Below are 9,729 nucleotides of genomic sequence, written 5' to 3'. Positions count from 1 at the left end.
AGAGGCAATGTGAGGAGGCTATATACAGGGGGTACAAGTACAGAGTCAATGTGAGGAGGCTATATACAGGGGTACCGGTACAGAGTCAATGTGAGGAGGCTATATACAGGGGGTACTGGTACAGAGTCAATGTGAGGAGGCTATATACAGGGGGTACAAGTACAATGTGAGGAGGCTATATACAGGGGGTACTGGTACAGAGTCAATGTGAGGAGGCTATATACAGGGGGTACAAGTACAATGTGAGGAGGCTATATACAGGGGGTACTGGTACAGAGTCAATGTGAGGAGGCTATTTACAGGGGGTACAAGTACAGAGTCAATGTGAGGAGGCTATATACAGGGGGTACTGGTACAGAGTCAATGTGAGGAGGCTATTTACAGGGGGTACAAGTACAGAGTCAATGTGAGGAGGCTATATACAGGGGGTACTGGTACAGAGTCAATGTAAGGAGGCTATATACAGGGGGTACAAGTACAGAGTCAATGTGGGGAGGCTATATACAGGGGGTACTGGTACAGAGTCAATGTGAGGAGGCTATTTACAGGGGGTACAAGTACAGAGTCAATGTGAGGAGGCTATATACAGGGGGTACTGGTACAGAGTCAATGTAAGGAGGCTATATACAGGGGGTACAAGTACAGAGTCAATGTGGGGAGGCTATATACAGGGGGTACTGGTACAGAGTCAATGTGAGGAGGCTATATACAGGGGGTACAGGTACAGAGTCAATGTGAGGAGGCTATATACAGGGGGTACCGGTTCAGTGTCAATGTGAGGAGGCTATATACAGGGGGTACAAGTACAGAGTCAATGTGAGGAGGCTATATACAGGGGGTACAGAGTCAATGTGAGGAGGCTATATACAGGGAGTACAAGTACAGAGTCAATGTGAGGAGGCTATATACAGGGGGTACAGAGTCAATGTGAGGAGGCTATATACAGGGGGTACCGGTACAGAGTCAACGTGAGGAGGCTATATACAGGGGGTACAAGTACAGAGTCAATGTGAGTAGGCTATTTACAGGGGGTACTGGTACAGAGTAAATGTGAGGAGGCTATATACAGGGGGTACAAGTACAGAGTCAATGTGAGGAGGCTATATACAGGGGGTACAAGTACAGAGTCAATGTGAGGAGGCTATATACAGGGGGTACAAGTACAGAGTCAATGTGAGGAGGCTATAGACAGGGGGTACTGGTACCTAGTCAATGTGAGGAGGCTATATACAGGGGGTACAAGTACAGAGTCAATGTGAGGAGGTTATATACAGGGGGTACAAGTACAGAGTCAATGTGAGGAGGCTATATTTTTATATTTTTATTTTTTTTATTTCACCTTTATTTAACCAGTTAGGCTAGTTGAGAACAAGTTCTCATTTGCAACTGCGACCTGGCCAAGATAACGCATAGCAGTGTGAACAGACAACAACACAGAGTTACACATGGAGTAAACAATAGACAAGTCAATAACATGGTAGAAAAAAGAGAATCTATATACATTGTGTGCAAAAGGCATGAGGTAGGCAATAAATCGAATAATTACAATTTAGCAGATTAACACTAGAGTGATAAATCATCAGATGATCATGTGCAAGAAGAGATACTGGTGTGCAAAAGAGCAGAAAAGTAAATAAATAAAAGCAGTATGGGGGTGAGGTAGGTAAATTGGGTGGGTAGTTTACAGATGGACTATGTACAGCTGCAGCGATCGGTTAGCTGCTCGGATAGCAGATTTTTAAAGTTGTTGAGGGAGATAAAAGTCTCCAACTTCAGAGATTTTTGCAATTCGTTCCAGTCGCAGGCAGCAGAGAACTGGAAGGAAAGGCGTCCAAATGAGGTTTTGGCTTTAGGGATGATCAGTGAGATACACCTGCTGGAGCGCGTGCTACTGGTGGGTGTAGCCATCGTGACCAGTGAACTGAGATAATGCGGCACTTTGCCTAGCATAGCCTTGTAGATGACCTGGAGCCAGTGGGTCTGACGACGAACATGTAGCGAGGGCCAGCCGACTAGGGCATACAGGTCGCAGTGGTGGGTCGTATAAGGTGCTTTAGTAACAAAACGGATGGCACTGTGATAAACTGCATCCAGTTTGCTGAGTAGAGTATTGGAAGCTATTTTGTAGATGACATCGCCGAAGTCGAGGATCGGTAGGATAGTCAGTTTTACTAGGGTAAGTTTGGCGGCGTGAGTGAAGGAGGCTTTGTTCCGGAATAGAAAGCCGACTCTAGATTTGATTTTGGATTGGAGATGTTTGATATGAGTCTGGAAGGAGAGTTTGCAGTCTAGCCAGACACCTAGGTACTTATAGATGTCCACATATTCTAGGTCGGAACCGTCCAGGGTGGTGATGCTAGTCGGGCGTGCGGGTGCAGGCAGCGAACGGTTGAAAAGCATGCATTTGGTTTTACTAGCGTTTAAGAGCAGTTGGAGGCCACGGAAGGAGTGTTGTATGGCATTGAAGCTCGTTTGGAGGTTAGATAGCACAGTGTCCAGGGAAGGGCCGGAAGTATACAGAATGGTGTCGTCTGCGTAGAGGTGGATCAGGGAATCGCCCGCAGCAAGAGCAACATCATTGATGTATACAGAGAAAAGAGTCGGCCCGAGAATTGAACCCTGTGGTACCCCATAGAGACTGCCAGATGACCGGACAACATGCCCTCCGATTTGACACACTGAACTCTGTCTGCAAAGTAGTTGGTGAACCAGGCAAGGCAGTCATTAGAAAAACCGAGGCTATTGAGTCTACCGATAAGAATATGGTGATTGACAGAGTCGAAAGCCTTGGCCAGGTCGATGAAGACGGCTGCACAGTAATGTCTTTTATCAATGGCGGTTATGATATCGTTTAGTACCTTGAGCGTGGCTGAGGTGCACCCGTGACCGGCTCGGAAACCGGATTGCACAGCGGAGAAGGTACGGTGGGATTCGAGATGGTCAGTGATCTGTTTGTTGACTTGGCTTTCGAAGACCTTAGCTAGGCAGGGCAGGATGGATATAGGTCTGTAACAGTTTGGGTCCAGGGTGTCTCCCCCTTTGAAGAGGGGGATGACAGCGGCAGCTTTCCAATCCTTGGGGATCTCAGATGATACGAAGGAGAGGTTGAACAGGCTGGTAATAGGGGGTGCGACAATGGCAGCGGACAGTTTCAGAAATAGGGGGCCCAGATTGTCAAGCCCAGCTGATTTGTATGGGTCCAGGTTTTCCAGCTCTTTCAGAACATCTGCTATCTGGATATGGGTAAAGGAGAAGCTGGGGAGGCTTGGGCGAGTAGCAGCGGGGGGGGGGGGCGGGGCTGTTGGCCAAGGTTGGAGTCGCCAGGTGGAAGGCATGGCCAGCCATTGAGAAATGTTTGTTGAAGTTTTCGATTATCACGGACTTATCAGTGGTGACCGTGTTATCTAGCCTCAGTGCAGTGGGCAGCTGGGAGGAGGTGCTCTTGTTTTCCATGGACTTTACAGTATCCCAGAACTTTTTGGAGTTAGAGCTACAGGATGCAAATTTCTGCTTGAAAAAGCTGGCCTTTGCTTTCCTGACTGACTGCGTGTATTGGTTCCTGACTTCCCTGAACAGTTGCATATCACGGGGGCTCTTCGATGCTATTGCAGTTCGCCACAGGATGTTTTTGTGCTGGTCGAGGGCAGTCAGGTCTGGAGTGAACCAAGGGCTATATCTGTTCTTGGTTCTGCATTTTTTGAACGGAGCATGCTTGTCTAATATGGTGAGGAAGTAACTTTTAAAGAATGACCAGGCATCCTCAACTGACGGGATGAGGTCAATATCCTTCCAGGGTACCCGGGCCAGGTCGATTAGAAAAGCCTGCTCGCAGAAGTGTTTCAGGGAGCGTTTGACAGTGATGAGGGGTGGTCGTTTGACCGTGGACCCGTGGCGGATACAGGCAATGAGGCAGTGATCGCTGAGATCTTGATTGAAGACAGCAGAGGTGTATTTGGAGGGCAAGTTGGTCAGGATAATGTCTATTAGGGTGCCCATGTTTACGGATTTAGGGTTGTACCTGGTGGGTTCCTTGATGATTTGTGTGAGATTGAGGGCATCAAGCTTAGATTGTAGGACTGCCGGGGTGTTAAGCATATCCCAGTTTAGGTCACCTAACAGAACAAACTCTGAAGCTAGATGGGGAGCGATCAATTCACAGATGGTGTCCAGGGCACAGCTGGGAGCTGAGGGGGGTCGGTAGCAGGCGGCAACAGTGACAGACTTATTTCTGGAGAGATTAATTTTTAAAATTAGAAGTTCGAACTGTTTGGGCATAGACTTGGAAAGTATGACAGAACTTTGCAGGCTGTCTCTGCAGTAGATTGCAACTCCTCCCCCTTTGGCAGTTCTATCTTGACGGAAAGTGTTATAGTTGGGTATGGAAATCTCAGAGTTTTTGGTGGCCTCCCTAAGCCAGGATTCAGACACGGCAAGGACATCAGGGTTGGCAGAGTGTGCTAAAGCGGTGAGTAAGGCAAACTTGGGGAGGAGGCTTCTGATGTTGACATGCATGAGGCCAAGGCTTTTTCGATCACAGAAGTCAACAAATGAGGGTGACTGGGGACATGCAGGGCCTGGGTTTACCTCCACATCACCCGAGGAACAGAGGAGTAGTATGATGAGGGTGCGGCTAAAGGCTATCAAAACTGGTCGCCTAGAGCTTTGGGGACAAGGAATAAAAGGAGCAGATTCATGGGCGTGGTAGAATAGATTCTGGGCATAATGTGCAGACATGGGTATGGTGGGGCACGGGTACAGCGGAGGCAAGCCCAGGCACTGGGTGATGATAAGAGAGGTTGTATCTCTGGACATGCTGGTCTCAATGGGTGAGGTCACCTCATGTGTGGGAGGTGGGACAAAGGAGGTATCAGAGGTACGGAGAGTGGAACTACGGGGTCCATTGCAAACCAAAACAATGATAACTAGCCTGAACAACAGTATGTAAGGCATATTGATATTAGAGAGAGACATACAATAAGGCATAAAGTGATTGCAGGTCATGATTGGGAGAGCTAGCTAAAACAGCAGGTGAAATAACAGCAGCTAGTCAGCTAACACAGCAACAGAAGGTAAAAATGGCGACGACTGGGCAGAGAGGGTCGGATTAACTACACACAGATCCTGAGTTAAGGCACAGAGCCGACAGATAAAACACAAATAAACAGAATGGAGTACCGTGAATTAATGGACAGTCAAGCAGGCATCAGCTATGTAGCCAAGTGATCATAGTGTCCAGGGGGCAGCCGTAGATGGAGTAGTGAGGCCTCCACTAAGCTAGCACGCGTTTAAAGTTAGTAGCCCGGGGGGGTGGTCTGCTCAGACGGAGGGGGTCTGCTCAGACGGAGGCCGGTTGAGGGCACCGATTGAGGGCACGTCTGCAAACCAGACGTGGTCGTGTCGACAGAGAATCCAAGCCGGATAGCGATGGCGAAAGAGAGGTTGTGAATTGTAGAATTGTGTTTGCTAACTGGTGCTAGCTTCCTGGCTGCGCTAGCTGCAAGATAAGCTAGCAGTTAGCAGACCGGGGCAGGCAAGTTAGCCTTTGGGGGACGTCGCGATGGGGGGGAAGTCTGTTTTTGCCTCTTCGTGCGGTGACGTCGATAGACCAGTCGTGGAATTAGTAGGGTTCCAGGTAGCTCTAGGTAGCTAACAGGCCTAGTAGGTTAGCAGAATGGGCCTTCAGCGGGCGTCACGCCTGAGGGGCCTGTTGGAGTCCCCGGGCAGATTATGTCGGTATTCCAGTCGTAGAGGATAGGCGGGGTTCCGTGCTCCGTACCGGCAGTAAATGGGTCCGGGTCTTGTAGCCCAGGAGTGGGCTTCAGTGGTAGCACAGGAGCCCTAGCCAATTAGCTTCAGGCTAATTGGTGCCTGCTCCGGTGCCTGCTCCGGTGCCTGCTCCGGGATGGAAACGCTAGCCAGGAGTGGTCACCCGGGATTGTGGTTAGCTAGATGCGAAGATCCAGATGAAAATGTTCAGAGTTTGCGGTAGGAATCCGGGGATATGGAGAGAAATAGGTCCGTTATGCTCTGGTTTTAGTCACGTTGTTCGAACTAGCGAGAGCTTTCCGAGCTAAAGGTTAGCTGATAGCTGGTAGGCAGTTAGCTGACTATCTTCAGTAGATGGATTCCAGATCAGAAGTAAATAGAAATACTTTAGAAAAAAGCAGATCCACGCCACATTGGCTGAGGCGGGTTGCAGGAGATTATTTAGAAGTTGAGGTTTAAGAAAGTATTTTTAAAAGATATGCGAAGAAAAAGATGTAAAAAGATATATACAAGGGACACGGGACACGACAGGACAAAGACGTCTACACTGCTACGCCGTCTTGGATAACAGGGGGTACAAGTACAGAGTCAATGTGAGGAGGTTATATACAGGGGGAACTGGTACAGAGTCAATGTGAGGAGGCTATATACAGGGGGTACTAGTACAGAGTCAATGTGAGGAGGCTATATACAGGGGGTACTGGTACAGAGTCAATGTGAGGAGGCTATATACAGTGGGCACAGGTACAGAGTCAATGTGAGGAGGTTATATACAGGGGGTATAAGTACAGAGTCAATGTGAGGAGGCTTTATACAGGGGGTACTGGTACAGAGGCAATGTGAGGAGGCTATATACAGGGGGTACAAGTACAGAGTCAATGTGAGGAGGCTATATACAGGGGGTACAAGTACAGAGTCAATGTGAGGAGGCTATATACAGGGGGTACAAGTACAGAGTCAATGTGAGGAGGTTATATACAAGGGGTACCGGTTCAGTGTCAATGTGAGGAGGCTATATACAGGGGGTACAAGTACAGAGTCAATGTGAGGAGGCTATATACATGGGGTTCTGGTACAGAGTCAATGTGAGGAGGCTATATACAGGGGGTACAGGTACAGAGGCAATGTGAGGAGGCTATATACAGGGGGTACAAGTACAGAGACAATGTGAGGAGGTTATATACAGGGGGTACTGGTACAGAGGCAATGTGAGGAGGCTATATACAGGGGGTACCGGTTCAGTGTCAATGTGAGGAGGCTATATACAGGGGGTACCGGTTCAGTGTCAATGTGAGGAGGCTATATACAGGGGGTACCGGTTCAGTGTCAATGTGAGGAGGCTATATACAGGGGGTACTGGTACAGAGTCAACGTGTGGAGGCTATATACAGGGGGTACAAGTACAGAGTCAACGTGCAGGGGTACAGGTTAGTCCAGGTAATTTGTGCATGTAGGTAGGGGTAAAGGTTAGTCCAGGTAATTTGTGCATGTAGGTAGGGGTACAGGTTAGTCCAGGTAATTTGTGCATGTAGGTAGGGGTACAGGTTAGTCCAGGTAATTTGTGCATGTAGGTAGGGGTACAGGTTAGTCCAGGTAATTTGTGCATGTAGGTAGGGGTACAGGTTAGTCCAGGTAATTTGTGCATGTAGGTAGGGGTACAGGTTAGTCCAGGTAATTTGTGCATGTAGGTAGGGGTACAGGTTAGTCCAGGTAATTTGTGCATGTAGGTAGGGGTACAGGTTAGTCCAGGTAATTTGTGCATGTAGGTAGGGGTACAGGTTAGTCCAGGTAATTTGTGCATGTAGGTAGGGGTACAAGTTAGTCCAGGTAATTTGTGCATGTAGGTAGGGGTAAAGTGACTATGCATAGATAATTAACAGCGAGTAGCGGCCGTGTAAAAACAAAGTACCTGAGCTTAATTTCGATTCTCATAACAAAGGGTTTGTATACTTACGTAAATAAGGTGTTTTTATTTTATTTTATTTTTGACCGATTTGCAAACATTTCTAAAAACCTTTATTTTGTCATTATGGGGTATTGTGTGAAGATAGATGAGGAACAATTTAATTTAATATATTTTTGAATAAGGCTGTAAAGTAACAAAATGTGGAAATGATTGGTCCTGTTTGTGTGGGTCAAAACAGAAACACCCTGATGATTGGTTGACAATATAGCCTCCCCAATGCAGCCAATGGCTGTAAGTTACAGCTGGTTAGGAGTCGAGTCGACTTCATGATCTTTGATCAAATGGTTGTTGTAAAGTTTATGTAGTCGACATGTAGGACACTTTAATCCCCAAAATGCATCACACTTTGAAAGGTGGTGACTTGACAACAGTGATCCACTCGCACTCATAACATGTGCAAATACCTGTCCAGGCATTGTACGCTCTGTCAGGTGTCAGCAACGTCTGCGCAGAGGAACACAGCCAAAGACTGCAGGTGGGAGCATTTAAAGAGACCCTTGCAACTGACATTATATTGTCAAGACTGGAGTTACGTCCTGAATTAGGTCTTAATTGTTTAACATTTTATTAATTAAGCAGACGGAGATCTACTTACATTAGTGTGTGCATACATTTTCGTACTGGTCCCCCGCGGGTATCAAACCAACAACCCTGGCGTTGCAAGCGCCATTGTAACAGTATAACTTTAAACCGTCCCCTCGCCCCGACACGGGCGCGAACCAGGGACCCTCTGCACACATCGACAACAGTCACCCACGAAGCAGCGTTACCCATCGCTCCACAAAAGCCACGGCCCTTGCAAAGCAAGGGGCAACACTACTTAAGTCTCAGAGCAAGTGACGTAACTGATTGAAATGCTACTAGCGCGCACCCGCTAACTAGCTAGCCATTTCACATCCGTTACACTCACCCCCCTTTCAACCTCCTCCTTTTTCCGCAGCAACCAGTGATCCGGGTCACGGCACCAATGTAACAGTATAACTTTAAACCGTCCCCTCGCCCCGACACGGGCGCGAACCAGGGACCCTCTGCACACATCGACAACAGTCACCCACGAAGCAGCGTTACCCATCGCTCCACAAAAGCCACGGCCCTTGCAAAGCAAGGGGCAACACTACTTAAGTCTCAGAGCAAGTGACGTAACTGATTGAAATGCTACTAGCGCGCACCCGCTAACTAGCTAGCCATTTCACATCCGTTACACCATGCTTTACCAACTGAGCTACACGGAACTAACACTTGTAACTGTGTTATTTCACAAAAACTACACGGAACTATTCTACCAATATATATTCATAATGTACATGCTTTACCAACTGAGCTACACGGAACTATTCTACCAGTATATATTCATAATGTACATGCTTTACCAACTGAGCTACACGGAACTATTCTACCAGTATATATTTATAATGTACATGCTTTACCAACTGAGCTACACGGAACTATTCTACCAGTATATATTCATAATGTACATGCTTTACCAACTGAGCTACACGGAACTATTCTACCAATATATATTCATAATGTACATGCTTTACCAACTGAGCTACACGGAACTATTCTACCAATAAATATTCATAATGTACATGCTTTACCAACTGAGCTACACGGAACTATTCTACCAATATATATTCATAATGTACATGCTTTACCAACTGAGCTACACGGAACTATTCTACCAATATATATTCATAATGTACATGCTTTACCAACTGAGCTACACGGAACTATTCTACCAATATATATTCATAATGTACATGCTTTACCAACTGAGCTACACGGAACTATTCTACCAATATATATTCATAATGTACATGCTTTACCAACTGAGCTACACGGAACTATTCTACCAATATATATTCATAATGTACATGCTTTACCAACTGAGCTACACGGAACTATTCTACCAATATATATTCATAATGTACATGCTTTACCAACTGAGCTACACGGAACTATTCTACCAATATATATTCATAATGTACATGTTCACA

The sequence above is a fragment of the Salvelinus fontinalis genome, chromosome 40 (genome assembly GCF_029448725.1).
Source record: "Salvelinus fontinalis isolate EN_2023a chromosome 40, ASM2944872v1, whole genome shotgun sequence".
Classification (NCBI taxonomy): Eukaryota; Metazoa; Chordata; class Actinopteri; order Salmoniformes; family Salmonidae; genus Salvelinus; species Salvelinus fontinalis.
The sequence above is the reverse complement of the archived record's forward strand: the minus strand, read 5'-3'. Positions refer to the sequence as shown.